The sequence below is a fragment of the Ambystoma mexicanum genome, chromosome 2p (assembly GCF_040938575.1).
Source record: "Ambystoma mexicanum isolate Mex_15411 chromosome 2p, UKY_AmexF1_1, whole genome shotgun sequence".
Lineage (NCBI taxonomy): Eukaryota > Metazoa > Chordata > Amphibia > Caudata > Ambystomatidae > Ambystoma > Ambystoma mexicanum.
Genome location: NC_090923.1, coordinates 667,150,006 through 667,175,373, shown reverse-complemented (window position 1 = coordinate 667,175,373; position 25,368 = coordinate 667,150,006). Strand labels below are relative to the sequence as shown.

At 48.8% G+C, this 25,368-nt stretch overlaps 1 protein-coding gene across 2 annotated transcripts in view; it reads left to right on the top strand.

The window, feature by feature from the left end:
- PLEKHG2 (pleckstrin homology and RhoGEF domain containing G2) overlaps positions 1 to 25,368 on the top strand; it is a 718,440-nt gene that overhangs the window by 436,607 nt on the left and 256,465 nt on the right. The gene's annotated exons all lie outside the window — the stretch shown is intronic.

Genomic DNA, 25,368 nt, shown 5'->3' with positions numbered 1-25,368 from the left:
GGGATGAAGTCAACAAACGTTGCTAGCAACAGGTTACACTTGAACCTAAGATGCTGGCTAACATGTGCGAAGACCTGAAGGTAGCTCACAAGAGATTCCAAGAGTTTTATGAGTGAAAACCGACTATCATCTGTCCAGCGAGGGTTCCTGCTGAAAAGATGGGAACTACCTCCTGGTGGACATGACCTTTCCCATGATCCCACGAGACCCCCAGGATGGCGGCACATAGGCACACTCATGTCAGGAATATAGAAGGAAATGTGTTTTGCTTTGGAAATATGGCATTTTCACTGCCTCCACTGGTTCCATTTAGACCTCTGTGAAAGGCCCAAGGTCAAAAGCCGGCCGCTTTTATACAGCTGTGGCTTCTGTTTGGAGTGACCTGAAAGCACCTCAAGCTTCGCCCTCACAGTCTATCTGAGGTCGCTTGAAATCCCTTGAGGTTTACCTTCCTACACTCTTTCCTCGGTGACTGGTAAGGTGCTGCCTTCACCCCCCCCCCCTTCTTTGCTCTACTCTTATTGAGCTGAAGGCCACAGCGCTTTTCCAGCTTTGCTGAGAAGCCTCCCAGGCCCCCCAATTGCCCTATAGTAGCTTCGAGCAACACTCTCCGCACCACGAGGGAAACCCATCTCTGGCCATCATGCACAACTCCCCTGCCAAATGCTTTACTCCGAGGCTCTCCTCTTCTCAACCCGCCAACCCCAGAAAGACTCGGATTGCTCCTACCAGGTATATTAAGAATTTCACAGGTGCACTTGAATGCCATAGACACAGGGCCGGGAAGGCAGAACAATGTTCAGAGAACATACGATTTGGAACACGCACAACACACGCTCTTCCACCCATGAACCTATGCTTATCCTGCAACACTCTGGGGCGAAGCCAAAGCGCTACTAAGCAACAACAGATGCCTATTTGGGCTATACAAATGGTCATTAATTTAACATAACTCTTACACAACTCGCCACTATTTGAGCAAAGAATCGCTGACACCTTGTGTGGGTTTAGGCGGCTCCATGCTCTCAGAAGTAGACTAAACAGCCCTTGTAAGTGATACTCTGGGAGCAACTGTGGCCGAAACTCGTTGTGCTCTTGCGCAGACTGGTCTTGTTTGACCTGGCCCTGTCTCAACTTCCATCCAAGGTGTTCAGATGCTGAGACATTCGTATCCCTTCAGGGAAGGGCATTCAGAGGGAGATGAATTGGACAATCAAGGAAGAAACAAAATGGCTGCAGAACACTGAAGCCAGCTATTGCTTTGCCTACTCATTGAAATTGAGTATCTTGTGAAAAGTGGAATAGAAGGCACTTTCGCAGCTTCCATGACACCTAGCCAGAGAGCGCATCACACCACAAAGAAACACTTCAAGTAAAGCGACCCTGGTGCGTTCCAAATTCAACTGGCAGTAGGGCGACTGGAAGAGTCTTTGCTCAGGCCGATAACTTGGGCTGCTGGGCTGTTAACCCCCGTTCCAGGCCTTGAAACATGGGCTTAACGCCACATTAAACTCCTTGGTGTTAACTTCCTTTGACTAGCAATTCTGGACATTTTGCAATGAGGATGGGATGTCCTGACCCATTTCTGGCCCTGCCGCATCCCTGTGTTTCATTCATCTCATGCCCTCTAGGCACAGGATCTCAGGCAAGTCTAATGGTAAGGCAGTGGCGCTAGTGCCTTGCAGTGCTTTCATATATTGGGGCCACTTTTTGCACAATTTCTGGGCTGCTCCATTACTCTGCAGCACCACGGGAGCCACCTGCATGTCCACACTGGCTTGGACTTGTTATAGCAACGACCCTGCACGAGCCACACCGTGTATGCTGCTCTAGACCTGCACACAATGCTCACTGTGCACAAAGCTACTCCACGCTGCTGGTCATTTGCGACTACAATGGAGAAAACTGGTCCCTCAAGTGAAGAGAAATTGAGCACTGCCCGTTTATAAGGCTAGAAGCCCGTGGTGCCAATTGCTGGTCACCAACATTTTCTCTCCTCCCTCTTCACTGAGGCTTATCTTTGCCACCCTGAAGTACATTGTTTCTGCCAATGTTCTTTTGTTGTGCCTCCTCCGCTAGTCACAGAGCTTATGCATGGTGGCTGCATATCGCATGGTTCTTCTCCAGCACTATTTAATGAATAATTGTCTATGCCCCTTAATGTTTCCTGTTGACTCCTGATCATGCCATTTCTAGGGCGCATTTGTAAAGTTATTAGAAAAAACATCTCTAAATGCTGTTGGCCATGATGGTATCAAGCCAGGGAAAAAAAACAAATCCTTATTACTGCATGCCTTTGGACCACAAAATCAAAGGAATTGTTGTGACTCTCACCCATCCCCCCACAACTCTCCCTTGGCGCACCTGATTTAGGGGCTGGAGATATGAATGATTATGATATTGCCATCAAGGAACTTGACAACTCTCCTCTGGAAGATGAGAATGGACAAAGGGATGGAAGACTCTCTCTTCCCTACACGCTTTGGCCTTCTCTTGTGAGCTTGGTGTGGGAATTCGAAGTGATAACCCATCTGTACAAGAGCAGGTATTGACCTTTTGGGGATGCTACAGCCGGCACCAAGAAAGGGAAGATACTGAACGATGCACTAAAACAGTCAAAGAAAAGAACGCAACATCGGGGGAAAGTGTTCCTCAGTCAGTCAACGCCTTCAGGGAAGTGCCCGACTGAGAGGAGAAAAGGATACCGGGAGCCCACGAGAAGGCCAACAGAAGAGAACATTGAACCCTCACAAGAGGAAAAAAGGTGGCAAAGGGGAAGCCTGAGACTACTGCTGAGATGGCAAAGATGAAATGTTCCTGCTGAGGCACAGCAGGACATTATGCAAATTCTCACGTGCGCCATGCAACTAATCAGAAAAGTGTGAATCGTGGCCTCGGGGGACACTTCGAGGCAGTGCATTGACAGAAGACAATGGTGACTGCTTCCAACTAGGAGAAGGGCAGTTCTGATACAGAGCAAGTGATGAGCCCGCTAGGCCATTCCCCCTCGGCCTTCAAATGTCTAAGTTGTAAGATACACATAGATGGTCATTAGGTAGATCTTATGGTGGACAGTTGCTCTTCATACTTTGTAACCCATCATAAACTGGAAGAAGTCCGGAGCAAGGGGTAGATAAGGTAGCTCAAAGAAAGAAAGATAAGGACCCCTGCTGTTATTGAGGATCCAAAGATTCAGGTAATGGGCTTCTGCCATGCCCAGATTGAGTTTAAGGACAGGCTTGCACCAGTTAAGTTTTATGAGGCTAAGGATCAGGCAGCCTTGTGAATGAAGTTGGCCCCAAACAGCAAGGAGCACTTTCTGAGGGTCTGCTGTAAGCAAGCAAGACGAGTACCCTGAGGTGTTCTCTGAGAGCATTGCAAGGCTCAGAGGGTACGTCCACAAAGCATGTCTCAAGCAAGGACATTTTCTGTTGGCGACAAGGTATGTTCATTAGCAATGTGAGATGGTCATTGTCAAACTGCAACATTTGGTGAGCCAGGGCATAAACAAACCACCTGCATCAGAAGAAAAAAAACAAATTCAATTGAGCTTTTATAATCACGCTTCATGCTGGAGACCAGCCTCTAACCGTGGAACCGGGATTTGAACGTGTGGGGGTTCAAAAGACAAACGTGTTGCCCTGAGCTATCCTCCCTAAAAAGTTGGAGTTTGCGTGGATTTGTGAGACTTCAACAAAATGATTCTGGACAAATATGCAATGCCAGTTATGTATGAGATGCATAAATGTGTGCGTGGGGCAAGTCTCTTCTCCACGTTTGACTCGTATTCCGCTTACCTTCAGATACTATTCACGGATCAAAAACACCTGAGCTCATTCTTCACACCCTTCGGGATGTACTGCTACCGGAGGGTACTTTTTGGATTTATGTCTGAATCTTTCAGAGAGTAATGTCTCACTTATTAAAGGGATATTGGGTATTTTAGTCTACCAGGACAATATTGTAATGTATGTTAATGGCAGGGAGGAGTAGGATTCCAGGTTAGTCAAGGTACTCCAACAGAGTATTGAAAAGGGTCTGATAATGGAGTTCAGCAAGTTCAAGTTCGGGTCAATGGAGGTGGAATATTTGGATCACCTGATATGTGGATGAGCTGTAAGAAGCTATAGCGGACACCCCATTGCCCGCATATAGTTATGAGGTGCATTAATTTATAAATCGGGAGAATTGTAGAATAAATGTGTGAAAAATTTAGCAGTGATTGCACATTCCTGGAGGGAAGTGACAAAGAAGGGAGTAATCTGCACCTGGAACGAAGGATTCTCATTAGGCAATAAAGAATGGAGTTTGTAGGGTGCCTGTCCTATGCAGGTCATCTCAGTTAAAGGGGGTGTAAAAGGATTAGGTGCGGGGTTGTTCGGAGTGGTGGAAGGAAAGCATGAGTCATATGCCATGCCTCCATAACTGTGAGTGATGTTGAGTTGCGTTACTCAGTTATTGAAATGGAGCTGTTGGCTTGCATTTGGGGTGCAGGGTGATCATTTGAGGAGTTAACTGTACATGGATTGTGTAGGAGAACCCCTCAGTTTGCCAATTTCTCTTTGAGACTTGAACAGTACAACTATCAGATGGCATATTTGAATGGTGCTCAAAATAGAGTCGTAGAATTCTTGTTTTGGATGCTATTGGCGGTAGTGCGCAACACAGGGAGGAAATAGCATTTGGCTTATGGCTCACAGGTTGACCAGGTAATTTTGAGGCAAAAGTGGGTGGAAGACCTGGAGCAGGATCGATTGTTCCAAGTTTCACAGTACTTATGTTCTGGTTGGCTGGAGAAATGCTGTGTACACTGTAGTTTTATGTCTTTTTGGGACGAAGGGAGGACCTGTCTGTGGAAGATGGACTGTTCCTTAGGGGTCACAAGCTTGCGCCTCTTAGATCTTTGCATGACATGCTTTTTTTCTGTGACAACGAGGGCCATTTCGGCATCACCAAGGGTAAGGTCTGAATAAAATACTGGTGACCAGGGATGGATTTGTATGTGCATGCAAGTAAAGAGCTTGCTAGCCATGCTTGCATTTCAATAAGGGTGAGAGAATGGTGAAGCAGCCCTTGCGCCCCTTGCCCATCACGTCCAGGTCTTTGAATTGACTGGGCCAGATCAGGTGACGGCCATAGGAGGAGGTTTAGGATTGTTATGGTGAATTATTATTCTAAGTGGCCAGGGATGAAGTCTGTGGGAAGTGTTAACTGGCAGAACATCATTGGTTTCCTGGGGGGTATCTTTAGAAGGGAAGGGACGGGTATCGGTAAGAGATGCTTAGTGCTCATGATCTGCAATTTAGGTGCATAGTGTTGGTTACCTCTGCCACAAATGAAGGCATCCAATGGAACATTATCTCTGTCTTCCACCCTGAGAGCAATGGTCTTGAGGAAGATACTGCCAGGTCATTAAGGGACCCGTTGAACAACCAATTAGAAACCACAGGGATGTGACAAGGGCACTATCTACAATTCTATGTAATGTTAGATCTTCTCCCAATGTGGTTACTGGGGTGCCCACGTTTTGCCACATGGGGGATTGACAAGTCAATACATTGCTTAACCCCGCCTTGTTGTGGAGGAACTCCCTTCTAAGGAGGTGGATGGTGACGTTGTGGAGGATTACGAGGCTAGGGCCCATGGTTAAGTAAATAGAACATTTACAAAAACTGGTTGCATCATGGAGTTTGTAGGACTTCTAGATGGGTGACATGGCCCAGGTCAAGAAAAAGCTAAGCAGATGGAAGGGGCTGTCAAGAATTTGACCCCCTAAAGGTAAGCAATGTTTTCCTAATGCTAAAGGAATGAACGATGGTGGTATTTGGAACATGGACAGTATGATAACATGTAAGGTTGGGTGAAGCATGCCAGATGTTGACCAGTAGAGCGAACCTGCAAACAATCCTCTTGTCACTCACCCACCCTCACTAACTCAATCCCAGTATCGACTTGGACTGCCCCCGCAATTCTGCACTTTTGAAAATCTCTCAAAACAGAGCTTTTTCACAAGCACCTGTACATGGACTAATCCGAATGGATGCACAGAGCGCAACTCACAGCACTGCGCTTCTGTTAAAAGATGCCAGCCCAAACGCTGGCTACCCAAACCTTGTGCTAGAGCACTCCACTGCTCTCGAGCTAGGTCAGCACTTTCAAAAAATAAAAGTAGCGTGAGGTGGAAAACGTGCATGGGGGAACTTTGGCCCAAAGCGCATAGCAGGCGGGCAATTCCCGGTGACACTTTTCCTGGCCCCAATGTCGGTCCTAGGTCTGAGGAAGAGCCGCCTGGGATGGGACAGGGTGTGCGGCAACCACTCAGGAGCAGGCAAATGCAGGTCTACCTCTGAGATTACTGGTTGGTTGGTTGGTGGTGGTGGTACCGTTGTCGGTGCCATCCTTAGTTCTGCCTTAGTTTTATTAGTCATTATGCCAATGTTGGTGGTATGACTATTGTTCTTTCTTTCGTTCCATCACCCACCAGGAACAGTTTGTGTCGGATGTTGAGGGTATAGGTTTTGCCGGGCCCTTTTTCCCATTAAACCACTTGGTGTTACGTTCCTAATCATAGGAGCCCATTTCTTCATTACTGGAGCTCTCAAATCCACTGTTACGTTGAAGCCACAGTTATTCCGCAGACAATTCTTGCGATGTGCACTGTTAGGCAAAGTTTGAATGCAGTACCCCTTAGAACACTACAAACAACTCTGACTACAGGTATAGGCAACACGACCTTTGGTATAAGCTTGTACTACACAGTTTTGGTACCATGTTGAGCAGCTAGGCTTATCTCAAGAGGGGAAATGTGAGCAGTAGTGCAGTTACACAAAGATTCACAGTTACAGGTATTCAAATAAACTCTTACACTCAAGGTTTCTTGCATAAACAATTATTAATGTATTTATCAGTCAGTTATAAAGCCTTCTTCAGAAGGGAGCAATATAATAGTAACACACAAATACACTTCTATACTGTACTCTCTGAGTTTCTGAATTAGACAAAACCCTTTTGGGATGGCCCACAAACACAACCTACAACCACAGGTGACTTCAGTAACAAGGGTTCTGGAGACATTAATATCTTACTCTTACTGTTGGCATTCAGACCACTCTTAAAAGTTGGTAAAAGGCAAAGGTTATTAGAACACAAGAGATCACCAATATTCTTAAGCAGGGTAAATACTTTCAGATCCTCTTAGAAGTGTCATACAATTCAATAGTATAAGCCAAAGTCAATAAGCAAAAGTCTTTTATAGGATGATGCACATCAAGTAAGTAAATGGAAAAGTCTTTGCACAAGTTCTTAGGAGTTTTTGATGAAAAGAAGAATCAAATGGAGGGCCACGTTAGACTTGTGAGTTGCAGAAGTTACAAGCACTTCCACAGTAAGAGGTAAGTTCTCTTAGACTTGTTTTACAGTACCTTAGCAATGAAGAAAAGATGCAGCTGATGACTTCTGTTCCTGTGCAGCTCTGCAGGTCTCACTGTCCCTGGACTTCAGTCGTGGGGACAAGAGGGAGGACGTCAAACTCCTGCAATACACTGGGACTGGCAAAAACTTGCAACCGGCAACTTCACTTTCAGTGGCTGTTTTGCTGTTCAGCTCCTTGCGACCACCGCAAATAGCAACAATACGGTTCCTGGCTGTTGAGGTGGGCTTTCCTTGCTTCTGGGGTCCCACACTCTGTTGAGGGGGCTCAGGCTTCGTCAGTCCTGCTTCTTGGGAGTCCGGAGGATCTTCCAAAAGCTCTAGGCCAGCTTAAAAGCAACGCACGCAATCTGGTGTTCCTCTCCGTGGTTCTACGGTTTCCAGTAGGAACTCTGTGGAAATTCATCCAGCTCCGAGATGGATGTCCAGGTGGCTTACTTTGGAGTTGATTGGTCCCACCAACTCAAAGAGAGAAGTGGTCCTTGCAGGGGCTTCTCTGTCGATGTGAACTTGGCAAGTTGGCACTGCAGCAGTGCTTCACCGGGCAAACCAACGTTCCAGGAGTTGCAGCAAGCATCCTCTTCAAGCTCTTCTTCGGTTCCTTCAGCCAGTGGTTGACTCTGCCTTCCAAGCCAAAAGACCCGCCTTTTATTCAGTTCTCTCCCATTCATTCCAGCCTAGCTGTCACTCAACCAGCAGGGTGGCTGTCCTTGCCGGACAGTCTGCCAGTCGATCACCACAGAGTGCATTTAGGTCTCCTAGGAGAGTAAGCACAGGGAGTTTTGGGCACCTCCCTCACTTCTTGCCTACCCCAGACACGCTGGAGCCAGAGGCGGGTTTCACTCAGAAACTCTGCCAAAGGCAAAATTAACAAAGAGACCAAACCTAGTTTGGCGTGCAGAGAAAATCTCTAGAAGGACCTTTCCACAAAGACATGGTGAAAAAAGAAGACCAGGGACCATTTTGTCAAAGATGGCTCTGCACCATTTGAAAAAGATGGCTCCTGCGGTTGCTTCAGCGGAGGCTGCGAACAGCTGCAATTAATGCAAACCATGGTAGTTCAAAACAAAACCACTGCCACCAGCCATTCAGTGAGGAAATGGTGACAGAAAAATGTTACATGAGGATCTAGACAGAGGGGATACTAAGTATCCCCTCCAGCACTCTATTGTAAGATAATGTGTGCTGGGTCTAGAAAGTTACAATGGTAAGTAAAGCCAATTTCACTTTACTGCTCTGGGAAACAGTAGTTATCCCAGATAAGGTATTTAAACCTTGGGAAATCTGGAAGACTTCCCTGTGTCCCTGCACTGAAGGTGCTTTGTGACACAATTGTAAAAGACGACACCTATGGAGTTTGTTAGACTACATAAACAAAAGTAGTACAGTGTAGAAAATCACATTATAATACATGAGAGAGTGGAGAAAAAGAATCACACTCTCTCCAGGTAAAAAAAAAGTCCTCAAAATCCAGCAAAGTTGCAGGGGGTCTCAAAGGTGGAGGGAATTGACACATTTCTGAGAATTCTCCCTAACACTCATTGTTGCACGTGTGCCACGCTTTAGCTCTCGTGAGTAGCCTTGCAGGCATTCACAAAACCCCTCCCTAGCTTTACAAACCGTGCACAAGATGAATAGATCTCTAGTAAATATGCAAGTAGAATACTCCTCTAACATCCATGATATGCTACCTCATTACAACCCCAATGCATTTCCGCATGTAATAATTGGCGATAATGCATGCAGTAATGAAGGTTTCAACCTACCTACTGGTTTGCTGCCATGGTTGCAGTAGTGGAGGGAGACTTTCAGAAAGACTGCATGCAATATTTTTTTTTTATTTAACCTTTTTCCACCCTCTTTTTGAGGTACATCCATCGCAGCCTAGCATCACAATGTCCACTCAGCCATGTAGGCCATTAATTCGGTTTGTGATATTCCAGCACATGAGTTACAACCTTCCACCTTCTGGAGTGAATAGAGGCATGGCCTTTATGGCAAGGGCTTCTCTTAGACCGCAAACCCTAGCGGTATGAATGGTGCTACCTGCCAGCCCCCCCACGAAATATGGGCATGCAATAAAGAGAGGGGAATGTGGGTAAAACCTCAACACTAAAATGTCTTGCCTTCCTCCCAAGTATAACTCCAAACTCCCAATCCCTAGGAAGGGGCTTGGCCTCAGCTCCCGCTGGCTTCAGCCACTGACCCACAGACTCTTAACTGAGACAGCACGGGGGTGGGGGGAGGTATATAATCCTGCACAGCATGGTCTTGACTATCACACAATACCTATATGGTTTTGGAGGATGAAGCCATCCTCCTAACCCTAAAGTAGGGAAATTCCTAACAGCGCTGCAGGGGTGATGGAACCTGTACAGCAGGGCCTCAGCTGAAACACAACACCAGGACCGTCTCATTGTAAAAAGGGTTTGTGCTACAGCTCCAATAGGCTGCACCCTCTGTGTCCCCAAAATTCCAAGGAGCGAATTTTGATGCATAGAGACAGGTAGGAAAGTGGCTGGGCAACCTGCACTGCAGGGTGTTGGCACTGTGGAAGGGTGCAAGAATGTAAAAGACAGCCCTGCATGGCTGCACGAGCCAGCGGGGCCCTCTGGACACCAAGGAGCACTGCTCTGCAGGACACCCGCCCGCACAACAAGGCCAATGGCGAAAAAAACCCAGCAGAATCCAAGTTGGTTTCTGCAAGTGCTCATGAGGAGACTTCTGAAGGATGGCCTCTCCAGAAGGTGTCAAATCACAACTCCATACATCTGAAGCGGCTGTAGCATTCGTGACAAGCACAGTGCAGCTTCACGTCGTTTACTAGGTGCTTTCCTCTAGCTTTCTGTCAGGACATTCTGTTGCTCCAAAAAAGGCTGCTGCTTGTTGGGTTTGGGCCGGATCGTGGCTGTGAATACGTGAGTCGTGAACCCTGGATTGTAATTGCCTGTGACTGTGCTGAGACTGCTGTGATTGAGGTACTCTGACTGCTCTGTGCTGGGCTGAGCTGCCGTCTTTGAGCCGTCACGGAGCCTGCCTGCATGTCTGCATACCGCTTCCCGAGGTAGAGAAGCGGTAGGTAAAGTCTCCTTACGGGTGTAACTGCAAGTGCAGTAAGCGCAGCAAGCGGAAAAGGCACAGCCCTATTGTGGAAGAGGTCCTGGTGATTAAGTACATTTCAATTATTTTTTATTCTTTTTGATAGTTTGGTAACTTGATAACTAGCTCTAGCCCCAACCCCCACCCTAATCCAAATACCTTCTTTGACCTGTAGTGTGCAGCTGTTACCTGGCAACGGGAGGCAAAGGGGGAGCACTCTTCCCTTTTCTTCGGGCTCATTTTTTAACTGTAAGGTAATGCAGAATTGCCTTTTTATATATAACCGCACTGACTTTTACTTTAAAAAGTACCTCGCTGATATAAATATGGCAGGAAAAGCTACATGCAGAACTCAAAAATATAATGTACGCAACCAGAAGCCATATGGCAAAGCAAATGGATATTGAGGGGCCACCCGGAGTGGCGGCCCGGTGGAAAGTCAATCAGATGGGGCACGTGAGCAGGAGGTAATTGCCCTAGCCGAAATTCCACACCTGCCATACTCGGATGTGGACCACATACCAGGCTACTTTCAGCCTAACAAACTCAACAAATGCAATGGGAATGCCTGGTGGGAAAGCGACAGCGGATACAGTAGCTGACTTGGGAAGTGGCAGGGTACTACCCTTGGGTTTATCTGAATAGTTTGGTGATATTGACGACAACTAGTTATTGAAACTATGCTATTCTATGTGTAATTCTGCTCTGATGACGATTGCCACTGGACATCCCAACGGAAGTGGCTCACACTCCGGAGGGAGAGGGAGCATCGTAGTTGCAAATGATCACTTGACCCAACGTTTGCCCACCTCTCTGAACCTGTTCCCAGAGTCTCGCAGTACTATGACCTTGCCAGCAACCAGAGAAGCTTACGCCAATAATGTTAATGAAGGTCGGGCGTCTGTGCACGAGGATGAGCCGACAAATATGACCATGGCACATTCCTAATGCTCCTCCAATGTGGGAGTGATCCCTTCGCCTGATGTGCTCAATTTTGCAATAAAAATGTTACTGCAGCTGTGCGGTCCTATGCACAAAGACATCCAGATGCACAGTGATCTGCTTGAATCCCTGTGTTCTCATTTACACCCTAATATGGTATAAGAAAAGGGAGTCGGTACATCCAAAGGCTGCTTGGTAGATTGAATTGATTGACGGCCCATTGTAATTTAATTCTCAGGAAGCGGTGGATGCCGTGCCAGATACTGAGGACTTTAATGCCTCTCCACCTACGTACCCTACTCGAAAGGAGACGCGAATGAGAACGAAGCAACAAACATCTACAGTACCTGTAATTGCATTGGTTTCCACTTCCCTAAATGGAGGTGCAGACCAGACCATGAACTCTGCTGTTGTATTGGTGGCTTCCCTGTGCTTAATGTCGAAGCATGCTAAGAAAAGAGACACACCCCGTAGGAAGCCTTTTTGCAAGGAGCCAGGGAAGCTAACTAGTTGGTTATTGGAAGGAAAATCAGACTGTTGGAGCTGAACCCTTTGTGATTAATCCAGGCGACACGTCCGAACAGCATCCGACTGGGGCAGAAGTGGAGGCCATTGACTCACTGTCTGTGGTGGCTCAGGCCGAACAAGCCCCTATAACGGGCACGGTCAAGGCCGGCTCTAAAATTGGGGGCATAGTACAGGCCACCTTGGATGCCAGGGTTCTTTCGATTAGTGAAAAACTGCATGCTCAGATAAAGACATGTAAACCGCTAAAAAATCCTTTGGCTATTTGGCAAAATTCCTGCTTTACGAGTTTGACATCTGTGACATCGAGTTCATCGAACTCCTGAAATTAGGTTTTGGTGGAATGTCACGTATACATTGTGTACCACCAGCAATAGCTTCTTTGATGAGAGATCAATTTGAATCACTGAGTTCTCTGGGTATGACTTGGTTAGGCCTGTAGTCACTGTTTCGACTGTACCAGTTGATTGTGTCCACTGTACGAAATGTAATAATGGAGAGAGTACAGTGAATGGGCACATTCAGATTCCAGGAATGTCTGAGGTCTTTGACAATGCTAAGGGATTGCATTGGCTCCAGACATTACTGCAAGGCATTGCAAGCTAAAAAAAGTGATCCTTTGTACTGGCCTGATGGAATACTAAAGGCCAGTCCCACTTCACAAGTGAGGGTCCCTCCCAAAATGTGTTGTATGAATGTTCAGTGCTTATGCTGCAGGAAACATGGTTATGTTCAAACTTCCACATGGTGAAAAAGGGTGCAAAACGTTGCCCGCACGGTGGGTTAGAAATGAGTCGTGCTCCTCTTTGAAGTTACCCTTTGATCAAAGTGGAAGTGTGCTTGCAGTAGAAGTAAGTGTTACTGTATCAGCCAAAGTCCACCATGTGCTGTTGATAAACGTATATGATCCCCCAGACGGGGGCTGTACGGACAATACATTCAATCACGTAGGGCGTAGGCAGTATTGTGATAACATGAGCTAGTAAAAATGGAAGCAATATGGTACTGATGGGAGGGGGGGGTGACTTGAATGCTCGATGCAAGGAGTCGACAACTATGGTTGGCTATAGAGACCTTTCTGAAGACAAGAAGGTGAATAACCGGGGTAGACAATGGACTAGGTTTTTAGAGCAGTGGGATAGGACCGTAATAAACGGGAGAACCTCGAGCGATACCCCGAGCAGAGACACCTGGAAATCTGGGACAAGGCAAGCAACTCTTGACCGTGTGGAAAGCCGCCTCTGTTGTATGGAAAGCGATTTACAAGTGCATGACATGGCTTCCAGTGACCAATCTTTAATAAAGTTAAAACTGTATATCCCTGGGATGATCCAGGGCGATAATGGTCCTGGTATGCTGATCTGTAACCAGGCAGGAAACCGTATCCAGTGATCGATCGGCAGTTAACATAGGCGCGGGATGCAGGGAAATGTGCATCAAGGCGGATGACGCTATAGATGCGATGCGATTTTAAACTGCTGATGAACTGGAGTCATGGTTAACCGGACCGGCACAGAGGACAGGAATTGCCAATGGCAATTTCCTGGTAACCGTGGATAAAAAGACAGCCCATAACTATGACCCTGTTATTCGAAAGGGAAAGGGCATATTGCATAGAGAGCTGAGGTGTATTGGTAAAAATGGTGACGCTAAGTCTACAAAACTAGCTGAGACCAATGGAATAAAAAATGAATACCAAAACTGGGTAAAAAGAAAGAGTAAGGAAATTAATGTAAAGCGGCAAGTTATGATTAAGGCCGCGAGTAATGGTAACCCTAGATCATGTGGAATATATTAAAGCTGGCATGGGGTGAACCATCCCTGAGAGTCTTAAACCCAGTCACAGAGCAGGCTTGGGTGACCCACATAGAGTCAAGAGTGTTTGAGCCGTGTGGTGAGAAGCTTTCTATAACCAGGGCCACACAACCATGGCCCTTGGAATTTCACATAGTGTGAGCCTTTCAAATCCAATAAGAAGAAACAGGGGCATGAAGCAAGGATGTATGCTTGCACCTCTGTTGTTTATTTTGTATGTTGCAGACTTGCCGGCGCGTTTGGCAGAAAAGTCTAAATGTCCTCCCCAGCTTGTCCCGACAGCCGTGTCATTGATGCTTTATTCCGATGACTTGGCTCTTTTTGACCAATTACACACAGGGATCAAAGCAATGTTAGAGGAACTGGGTACCTACGGGGAGGAACAAGGACTAACGATAAATCTGTCAAAAACCAAAGGTATACTGGCATCCTCCAAGAAGATAAACAGGCCAGTGTTAAAAATCTCCTGGGGCACGATTGATTACGCAGATACTTACAGGTGCCTGGGGTTGCAGGTGTCAAATGGACTGAGACACAATACTATAAAAGAAGACAACATAAGTAAGGCTAAAAAGATGGCATTGTTGGTCCGGAGGTTTGCGAATGAATATGCAGGCTTCTCCTTTGGGGGTATATTAGTTCTGTATCGACAGTGGTTTTGTCAGTCAGTGTTGTATGGTTTGGAGGCACTTGGCATAAAAGTTGTATCGAGGGGTACTTCTGGCGTATGGTTCAGGGATTCCCCAGCATACCTCGATAGAGTACATCCGCCTTGAGCTGGGTTTGCTTTCTTTGAAGGCGCAGCTGCTTAAACGCAGGGGCAAATGCTTTATAAAAGCTAGAGCATACCCCGAATGTCCCCTCTTAGGGATGATAGGTGCTGATTTTATTCAGGCAGCTTCGCGCAGAGGGTGACTCATAGAACACGTTGACGAGAGAGTTGTGGGACATGACAAATTGATCTCCAGACTTTAAGCGTTGTAATTACAACACCACATTTAGGAGGGTTTTCAGAAAATGGGTTTGTAGAGGGCATCGAAATGTTTGTTTGAGTTTTAGTATTGTAAAAGTTTCATTGAAACTAAACACAATACATATCTTTATTATAGCTCCATACATGCAACCCTAAAATGAATGCATACCTCTGAACTCGCGCACTTTTGATGGCTGCCATCTGCAATAGACTCAGTCCCTTCACCCGCCAATGCACTTGGCCCTCCATAGGTGCCAATGGTGTCTTCACCCGTAAAATTGAAAACTTCCTTTTCACCTACCTTTTCGTATGAAAATGAAGAAAGGGATCTTCATTAAGTGTTGCCAAATGTCAAATGCTTGCTTCCCAGTTAGGGTTCGACCTGATAGTCTGTTGACTGTGACGAGCAAGGGGGACAAAGTGGTAAAGCAACACTCAACAATGCTCAGTATCAGGCTGGGACTGGCCTATAGGGCAGTGCCCGAAACAAAAAACGCAAAATGCTAGTGTAGGCCAGTTTGTTTTGGTCAAAGTGGGACACTTTGATAACCACGCAGTTAGTAGTTTGGACCAGTGTTAGTGAATGAATAGTCTTTAAAATGCAGAATTTGCATCACATTTCATCAAAAACCACCACCTTGGGTACTACGCAGCCTGTCGCACAATAAATGAATTTCCATTTACAACTGTGGGCCACATTTTCATTGGGGCACCCTGCTCTAAATAATCTATTATACGTCGCTTGCACGCATCTTTATTGCACGCGGTGGGTTGCTTTGTTCAAGGTTCGCCAGCCCATGGGAGCTGCAAGGTGCAAGGGGTGGCTACCACAGTGCAGTGGAAAGTGCCCTGATGCCCATGTTGGCGACAAATGCGTGATTCACCCCCACACACAGCACGAGACGGGCAGCCATAAACAGTTCCTGGAGACAACAGCACCATGAAGGAATGACTGCCTGTAGTGCATGGCTGATGATCCTCATGTCGCAGTGTCAGATGTTCCCTCTCTCACACACAGACCCTGAAACTGCCTGCCTTCCTGAAGTTGGTCTTCGAGCAGCTCCACCGCCCCGTTGCACAGCCCCCCCCCATCCCCCCCTGCTCCCTCCCCCCCCCCACTCCTGTAGCAGGCCCTGGCAGGAAGGAAGTGCAGCTCTCAGACAGGATTTCATCTCCCCCTGGGAGGCTCCCTTTCCAGCTAAGCCTTTGCAGAGGTTTTCTCTCTCTCTCCATCAACGTTCCAACAATGTCTTGTTTGGAATTCTTCTCGGAGAATCTTTCCAGCAGTGCGAAGAACATGGCCAAAAGCACTTCTCCCTGCTCGTGCCAGCCCCTCTCTATTTCTATCTCGGCTTAATTTCTTTTCATGGACAGCCCTCCTGTGTTTTAGCCTCTCTTATTGCTCCCTCTACACAGCCTTCCCTCCATGTCTCTTCACCTCTGTGCTGTACCATTGTTGTTGTTCTTTTTCTTCACCCCTCCTCCCTCTGCGTCACCTTTCTCGTTCGCTCACATTTCCCCCTCTGTCTCAGACTCGATTCCCTGATGCACTCTACTGCACTCTGTTGCCCTTCCTCCCTCCCATTTTCTTTGTTTCCACACTCCTCATTCTTCTGCCTCTTGAAACTTCCTCACATGGTCTCCTCTCTCACAATATTACTCAGGGTCTCCCGTGCTCTTCCCGGCTCTTTTCACACCCATCTCCTTTTTCTATCACCCAGTCTCCCTTCCTCCGTCACTCCCTTTTAATTCGCTCCTGCACTCGTGTCCCTCCTTCTTTCTCTCTCCTCCCCTCTGTCTCCATTGTTCATGTTTGCCCCCTGTTTCATACTCTCCTTGAGCCCTTCTCACACTTTCTTGATTTCTTTCCTCTCCCCCTCATTCACTCTTTTCTCACACTCTTCCTTGCTCTCCCCTTTTCGCTCTTGTTCCACCCTCCATCTCTCCTGCCTTCCCCTTTCCTGTTTGGGCTTACTGCACAAAAACACCAGACTCGCTTGTAGTGGAAAAGGTTGCTTTAATGTGACGGGCCAAAGCTCACAAATAACTGCTAGCCTGGCTCCCTGGCCTTACAGACTCACACAACATGTTTTAAAAACAAAACCAATTTAATAATTAAACACTTTCAGTTCCCACCAACAATTAAATAATTAAATCAGTTTCACTTCCTCCCTACCTATCCCTTGGTCCCTACCGTCTCCTTACCATCATTTCAAGGAGTCCCGCTTTCTCCCCGGGACCATGCCCCTCCATCTTAAATAGCTGTTCCCCCGGGGTAGCCCGTTTGTGCAAACATTACCACCCCCATGATTTCCTATGCTATTCCCCCATTGTGCTTCACTCCCCCCTCATCTAAAGGGGCCCTCCACTGAGGTGTTCTTTCTGCCCCACCCCTACCAACTTCCTTCTACTTCCAACCAGAGCCGGCCCTAGGGGGGGCGAGCCGGGTGACCGCCCGGGGCGCCACGCCACCCAGGGCACCTTTTGCCCCTGCCACGCCAGCTCGGGGGAGTCTTGCAAGGGCTACCCCGAGCTGGCCTTGTGGGGAAAAAGGCGCAGCAGGCGGCCTTTTACTGTAAAATGTACCCATGGCGGCGGGTGCATTTAAATGCGCCCCTCCGCCGTGGGCACTTTTCACAAGAAAAGGCGCCATTAGCCCCCCACCACGCCAGCTCCGAGGAGTCTTTCAAGGGTTCCCCCGAGTTAGCGCTTTGGCAGAAGGCGTGGCAGGTGCCTCATTGCCATTGAACGAACCCGCAGCGGCAGGCTCATTCAATGACAATGGGGTGCTAACGCGTCCTATTTAACCTCCTCGCCGGAGCGAGGAGGTGTAAAATAAATAAATAAAATAAAAAATGGCCCCTCCTGGCCCCGCCCCATTCCACCCTGCCCCCTGTTAACCAGGGGGGCGTCAATTCGCCCAGGGCGCTGCTGCCCTTAAGGCCGGCCCTGCTTCCAACTCCTTATCTCTTGCACCTGCATAGTCAAATCCAAAAAGGTAATAACTGTTCCCATAAATTGACAGGTGAACGCCATCTTTCTGGAAAATCTTGAAGCCCTCATATAATATTTCTTTCTGCTCCAAAACCGTCACTGCCACCAAGCCAAACAATTTCACCATCCCTCTATTTATTCCATTCCTTGCCTGCTGTATTGCTCCCTCACTTCTCGCTCCCCTCCATACTCTCCACGGCAACACTACACTTGCCTCGGGCCACAGCTCCCTGACTCATACCAAATCCCTCTTCATTTTTCTCAAAAGAGCCACGCCTGTGTCCCTTACTAGGTCATTCTCCCCTGCATGAATTATCACCCCCTCTGGGATCCATAGCGCTCCTTCAACCCCGTCAACAAAGGCAGCAGCTGATCCCAACAAAGCCCCCCTAAACCCGACCACCTTACCAGTGCCATTTTGTAGCTGAACCCCACTTGGGTGCCAAAAATCCTTTTCTCCGCCTCTTTCACCACCCTCTTAACAATAGAGTGGCCCGCAATCCAAATCTGCGGCATCTTCCCCGGCCTCCGCACTGCATCTGAAAAAGAAATTACAATGCCACTTTCCAGTCATGACCAGCCCAACATTCAGCCCTTCCCTGCTCCCCCCTCCATATTTCAAACAGCCCCTTTACCCAAGTCCCTAATATACACCTTGTACTTCCTGGACCTCCACCGTCCCAAACTTTTCACCTTATCCTCAGATAAACCCAACCTACTACCTTCAGATCCCGCACCCATCATAAATGAATGAGTTCCAAACTCTTCCGCCTTTTCCCCCACCGCTACCAACACCTTCCTTAGAACCCCCAAAACATGGGCTGCCGATACTGCCGCCCCATCCTCATGCCGAAAAGCCAAACCCACCCTCCCCCCACATAGTTCCTTCCAAGCCAAACCTGTCCTCACAAGGCACAACTCCTTACTGCCCCAACCCAGCAAAACCCAACAGCCCTTTCCTTTTTGATCCGTCTTTGACCTCTTAATCCTAATGTCCAGACCCAACTCCGAAAAATAAATATCTTACCAACGCAGGCCACTTACTCCTCTCTTTCCTCCCACCAGCTTAGACACCCTAAAGGCCCCAAAAAACAACCATGTAAAGCAAGTCGCAAACATCACTCCCTTCCAAGGCGACCAACAGACCACCCCACCCCCAAAGCCCGGCACAACCAGACCAACAGAGCCAGCCGATACCGGCCTCCTACTCTCCTTCCCCCCTCTTATTCTCCCTTGCCCAGCCCTCTAACATCCTGCTCGCCATTTCCCCACTGCTCGGCTGGAAACCCCAAAACGATTTCCCATAGAAAGCGACCCCCGCCATCTTCCCAGCTATAATTGCTTTAGACCAACCCTTATCCATGCACCTCAAGAGGAAATTGACCACATCATCCCTTCTACGCTCCTCCGCATCCCCCCTACCCTTCCAACTACGAGCTCCCCCTTTATGAAATCCTCCCATGCTCTCCTGTATGCCTCCCTAGATGCAGGGGAAGGCAAACCCTCCACTAAAGACAGCGCTCTCAACTTCCTATCTTCCACAGCTCCTCCGGGATCTGCTGCCCCTCCAGTTCCGCTCCTGGTGCCAATCCACAGAATCTCTGCCATTGAAAACGAGATAATGCATCAGCAATTCCATTATCCTTCCCTTGCACATATGTTGCCCTAAACACCACATTCCATTCCATGCAATGCAAAACAAACTCCCTCATTAACCTTGCCACCCTCTGGTCCCTTGGCGACTGCCTGTTCCAGAAATGCTATGCTTTTCCCTTCCTTCAACCAGCGCGATGCCACTTCTTGGCGCACCATCTTCCTCCCCAAAACCCTCCAACCCCGCCTTGCATCTGCTGCATCTGAGAATATCTGCACTCACCATGACACCGGATCCCCTTGTAGCCACATGGACACCCCATTAAAACTCTCCAGAAAACACTACCAAATCCTACAGTCTTCCCGAACTGTCCCTGACACACTTACCCGATGGTGTGGGCACTTTGCTCTCGGCATAGACCATCCATGTTACTACAAATGGTCTGCCTTGGGGCCACCACCTTGCATGCAAAATTCAAATGCCCTACCAGCCTCTGCATCTCCACTAGTGTCAGCCTCCGAGCACCCACCGCTTTTTCCAGCAAACCTACCAGCCTGCTCACCTTGTCGTGCAGCAAGCGTGAGGTCATGACCACCAAGTCCAATTCGTTCCCTAAAAAGGTCAACACCACTGCAGGTCCCTCCGTTTTGTCTTCTGCCAATGGCACCCCCAACTCTCCCATCAGTTCCTGAAACATCCCTAGCATCTCTCGGCACTCCTTCTCTTTGCCCGCCCCACTAATGAACAGAAAATCATCTAGGTAATGCAATACACCTTCAGATCCAGAATTATATGAAAAAACCCACTGCAAAAATGAACTGAAACGCCCGAACAAGGTGCAAGAAATTGCACACCCCATCGGCAAGACCTGGTCTATGTAGATGCAGTCCTCAAATTGCATTCCCAGCCGCCAGAAATCCTCCGGATGCACCGGCAACAACCTGAAAGCTGCCTTAATGTCACACTTGGCCACGAATGCCCCGCGCCCAGCCTTCCTCACCAGACCCACCGCCTGATCCACGCTTGCGTCTGCAACCCCACACTCCTCCGGAGCAATAAAATCATTTAGTGACGTGCCCTCTGGCCATAACAAATGGTGTATTAACCTAAATTCCCTCGGGACCTTCTTGGGTATAACACCCAGTGAGGATACCACTAAATCCCCTGGAAGATCTGCAAATGGCCTTACCACCCTACCCGCTGCTATCTCCTTGACCAATTTCTCTTACCACTTCCACATTTTCCCTGGCATACTTCAAATTCTCCACCCAACGACGCACCCTTGGACCCTGATAAACCAACCTAAAACCATAATGAAAACTGTCTCCCAAGATCTGTGACCCCTCCCTGTCCGGATAATTCAAGCCACTACTCCAACACCTCCCCTTTAATTGGAGTAAAAGCCTTTCCCCAAAACCCCCCTGCCTGATCCTCACCCTCTCCCCCTCTCCCCCTATCTCCCTGCTGGAAACACTGAGTGATTGGGTGCCTCCCTGCACACCTACTGCATTCATGTCTAAACCTACATACTATCCTTGTGTAGCCGTCCTTATTAAAGGCCCAGCATGCCGCTGAGGGCTGCCCTCTGCCTCTTCCCCACCCCCCATGGGTGGGGCGACCAAGAAAGGGCCAGAAAGGCACAGGCAAACCACTTGCTGTGTGCAATGTCGGAGCTGGCCTAGTCGGTGCCATCCACTGCAGCCAGAGGTCCATATCTATCTCACCCCAGACCGCCTGGCTGTCGTCTGCCATCCTCCTAAATTCTTCATCATAACGCACCCACGCGAAGCCCCCGAAACTCATAAAGGCCTTTCTAATCGCGTCCATGTACTTCAACAGAGTCACACACCTCTCTGGAAATTTCTCACAATAGACTCGCATAGACCATAAAAGCTGACATCCAATTCTCGATCGTCACCGGTACCTTTGGACGCGAGGCCAGCTCCCTCTCCTCCTCTTTAGAAACCCCTTTGGCTCTCACCTCCCTATGAAGCAGCTTGAACACGTCCACAAATTCCCCAGCCCATATCTTATACTTTGTTGTTATCAAATGTGCTCCCAGGAGTTTCGTAATGACCATGTATGTCAGCTTTTTCTCCTTGCCCTTTCCCTCTGCATCTTTCTCCTTTGTAACCTGTACCTCGGGTGCCACGGGCTCAATCACCCTGTCTGTCTGCACCTCCACCGAAGAAATCTCCTTCTCCCCCACCAAGCCTCTCATATCCTGCACGCCAATCTCTCTCCTCACCCCTTGTAATCCTGTCCCTTCTCTTTTTGGCCCCAACCTCGTGTCCCCCCTCTGCGATGCCGCTGACCAGTCCGCTTCCCGCTCACCTCTTTCTGCCCTGCCATCGCCCGTCTGCAGCCTGGCCTCCACTCCGATGCGCCACGTCTCCTTTCTTACTGGGCTCCTGCTGCGGGGACAAAACATGTCAACAGTCTCACCCAGCCAGTTATCCCCCCGACCACTTGCCCCCCAACACCCGTGCTCCTGTCTTTCCCTTTCCCATCTTAGGCTCGTTCTCGCCCTCTTCCCTCCTCCTTACAGCACTGTGCCCTTCATCCTTCCACTGCCCAAAATATTCTTCCACCCCTTCATCATCACCCATGTTGCTAGCACATGCTTCGGATGGGCAGATCCTCTTGTGAGCCTGAGGCATCTGCCCCACCACTCAGTCGGTGTCTTCTCGGCGTGGTAGCAGGAACCCCTTCCTGGTCCTCTTCTCTCGGGCGGGGGTTCCTCTCCTCCACCCTGTGGTCCTCCTCGCAAGGGGCGAGGGGGCTGTGCCGTCTAGACTGTCCTGGCGAATTTTGTGGAGGGGCAGTTTTTAAGGCCTCTCCATATTCCACCTCTGAAATAGCAGGGTCCGCTCCATGCCCTCCACCTGAAATCCTCCTAGCCGGGGGGGCCATTCCACACCCCTCCCTTACCTCACTAATCAAAGGGGACCGCTCTCTCCTCCTCCCACCTGCACTCTTCTGCAGGTATTTTCCTCCCTTGACCCTCTGCCCTGTCACTCCTCTCTGCACCCCGTCACCCCCACCTTCACCCCCATCCGCCCTGCACCTTTTTGCAAAATCCTACCGTCCCCTTCTTACACCTGGTCATTTTTCCCCAAACCTCTTCTTGACCCCCTCTCCTAACTGCACCCCCCAGACGCTCTCCTGTCAATCTCCCTCCTCATCTTCCTACCCCTCAACTCAAAGACCTCCCCTCCACACGCCGCAGGGCTACATGCCACCACTGCCGCGAGAGCCCCATCAGCCGCTGCTCTCCGCTGCGGCTGTCCTCTTCCCCTTCACCCGTAACCTCCCCCACAGCCCCTCCAGCTGGTTAGATGCCCTACTAATGATCTCCAAAGCCTCACTCAGTCCCCTGGCATCCACCAGACTCTTCTTTTTTGCACCCTGACCCACCATGGCGCACCAGTAATACACTAAATGTATGCAAAGAAATGCCCCTTGCTGCTCTGCCCCTGCCAACTAGCCCCCGAGCCAGAACCTATCTGAGGGATCGCCTGCCGAGTGGGGGGGGGGCTCTAATTTAATAGATACCCAATGAACACCCCCTAACCCACCCAATGAGCCAAAGCCAAGGGGTCCTTGCCCACTTACAGCCCCCTGCTGCTCCAATCTGTAACTCCTGAAACCGCTGAACTAACTACGCTGTACAATAATTTCCGTGCTCTTATATATTCCCACTTTTCTTTCTTTTTGTTACATTTTTTCATTTATTTGCCTGGCCCCCCCCCCACCCACAGGCAACTACTGCTGGCGAGCACACCGTAGAGCCAAAACAATAGGCTCAAAACTCTAAACCTTACCAAAAGGGGGTTGCGTCTCCTTTAAAGGATCCGCACTGCCCACTAGTGGCCTCGGAGCGTCGCCGTGTAATCAGCAGCCTGATTACGACTGCAGCCCAAGGGATACGCAGCTAACAAAGGAATCTGCTCCCCCCGGCCTGAATTAATGGGCCAAGCGCCTGTCAAAAAGGCTATGCCCCCAGACTGGCAACCCGCGAGGGAAAACCGGCAATGTCCCCGAACGCAGAACCAGACTCCGCGCTCAAAGAAGCAAGACCCCACATTTCCCAAAATACGCTTGCAGCCACGGAAGATCAGCTGAGCCCTCCACCCACTAACGACAAGCATGTGATGGCAACCCCTACGCCTAACCCGGCCCAGCCCTGCCGCTGAGAACCCCGAATGGACCCTGGGCCCCCGCTGCTAACCGGACGACACAAATAAAACGCAACCGCTCAACACGCCAGATAACGCGGAGCCCCCACAATTAGGTAACGCGGGGTGTACCTTATCTACGGCACCCCGGCTATGTTTAAAAAAAAAAAAATGTGAAAGGAGTACTATACCTTCCCACCCACCAATAACTAACTCCTTCCCACCAGAAACCTGCCTCCCCTCCTAAACTGCTACACTAAGAGGCCCAATGCAGGGAAGGCTCAGGAGCAGGCAACAGGACAAACGCTCGTCCTAACCGTCTCCTGCCCCCAAACCTTCCCAATCCCCTTAAATAACCTTGTCGGTGCACTATACGCAGGCCAGCTCGTTGGCCTGTGCAGCGCCCAAAACACCCCTGGGGGGGAAACTCTTTGCGTTCTCCCGGGGAACCCTTCTCAGACTCAACCTTTCTTTACCACTCTTTCATCTCAATTATGTACTTAAATGTTATTTTCCCGTGTTGCCCCTAGCGATTGCTCACCCACCCATCTCCTGTTCTTCCTCTCCCTGCCTTTTAACCCCTCCCTCTGTTCACGTAATCTTTGTATTCTTCCATCTGTTTTATGCTCTATTCTCTCCTACTCTTTTTGCCCCTCGATGCACCAGTCTATCCTTTTCTTCTCCGTTTAACTGTCGCTCACTCATCTCTCAGCATAATCTCTACTCATGCTCTCGTCTTTCATTTCTCTCAAGCTCTGTCTTGTCTCTCTTTCATGCCACGTCTTTCATATGCAGACTTTTTGCTCACACCCACACACACTCCTAGCCCTCTAATTCTTTTCTCACGTTTTGCACATTCTCTTTTCTTCTCTCTCCTTCTTACTAATTTTTCCCTCTGTCCCGATCTTTCCATTTCTGTTCTCTCCTCTCACCTCTCTCATATGCTCTCGCCTTGCACCACGTGAATACTTTCAATTCCCTCTTCTCTCATGCACCCCATTTCCATGATCTTTTCCCTTGTGCATTTCCCAAACCTCATTCTCTCCAACCCGGTGTATCGTGGTTTCGTTGACAGTTGTGGTATACATAGATTTCGGGGGTTTGCATGAGTGAGAGAGGAGGTTGGGAAGGGTGGAGGGCAGAGGTGTAGACAGGATATAGGGCCTGCGCAGGCGAGGCCCACCCAAAATCTGTAAATGCCCACTCAGCAGCTTTGTGTGGGCATTTACAGATGTTAATGTCACTGCGGTGGGCCCAACTGCATTAGCTTCAGACCCCACTTGTTAGCCAATCCTGGCTATGACACTGGTGGAGGGGGTTGTGTATGGAGAGACCCACCATTATAGGGAAAAAACAAAATACATCCACCAAATATAGCTCAACCCAAATGTAACACTTTTAAATGTGTGTTGAAGCAACATGGTACCCTCCCACACCCACACATTCTCATTTCCTCTGTTCTCATTCTAGCATTTTCTCAGGCACACTCTCTATGACTCTCCCTCTTGTATACTCTTACATCTCGCACTCTTCCTCACCCTTCCACTCCTTCTTTTATACCCTGAAACTCCCTTAAGACAAAGATCTCCTTTCACTCACTTTCATCCTCCATCTTCTCCCCACGTCAAAAGGCTAAACTCAACAATTCATTTGAGAGGCCAGAGCCATACCAAATCAGCAGTTTCCTTCCACCAGATCTAAGAGTGAGGTCAAACTATTGTTTAGTACTGTTTTTGTGTCTGACAGTCGTCAATGTCTGACGTCATCGTAGACCTTCCGAACAGTGTCATGTGACCAAGAGCACGCGCGCGGCATGATGA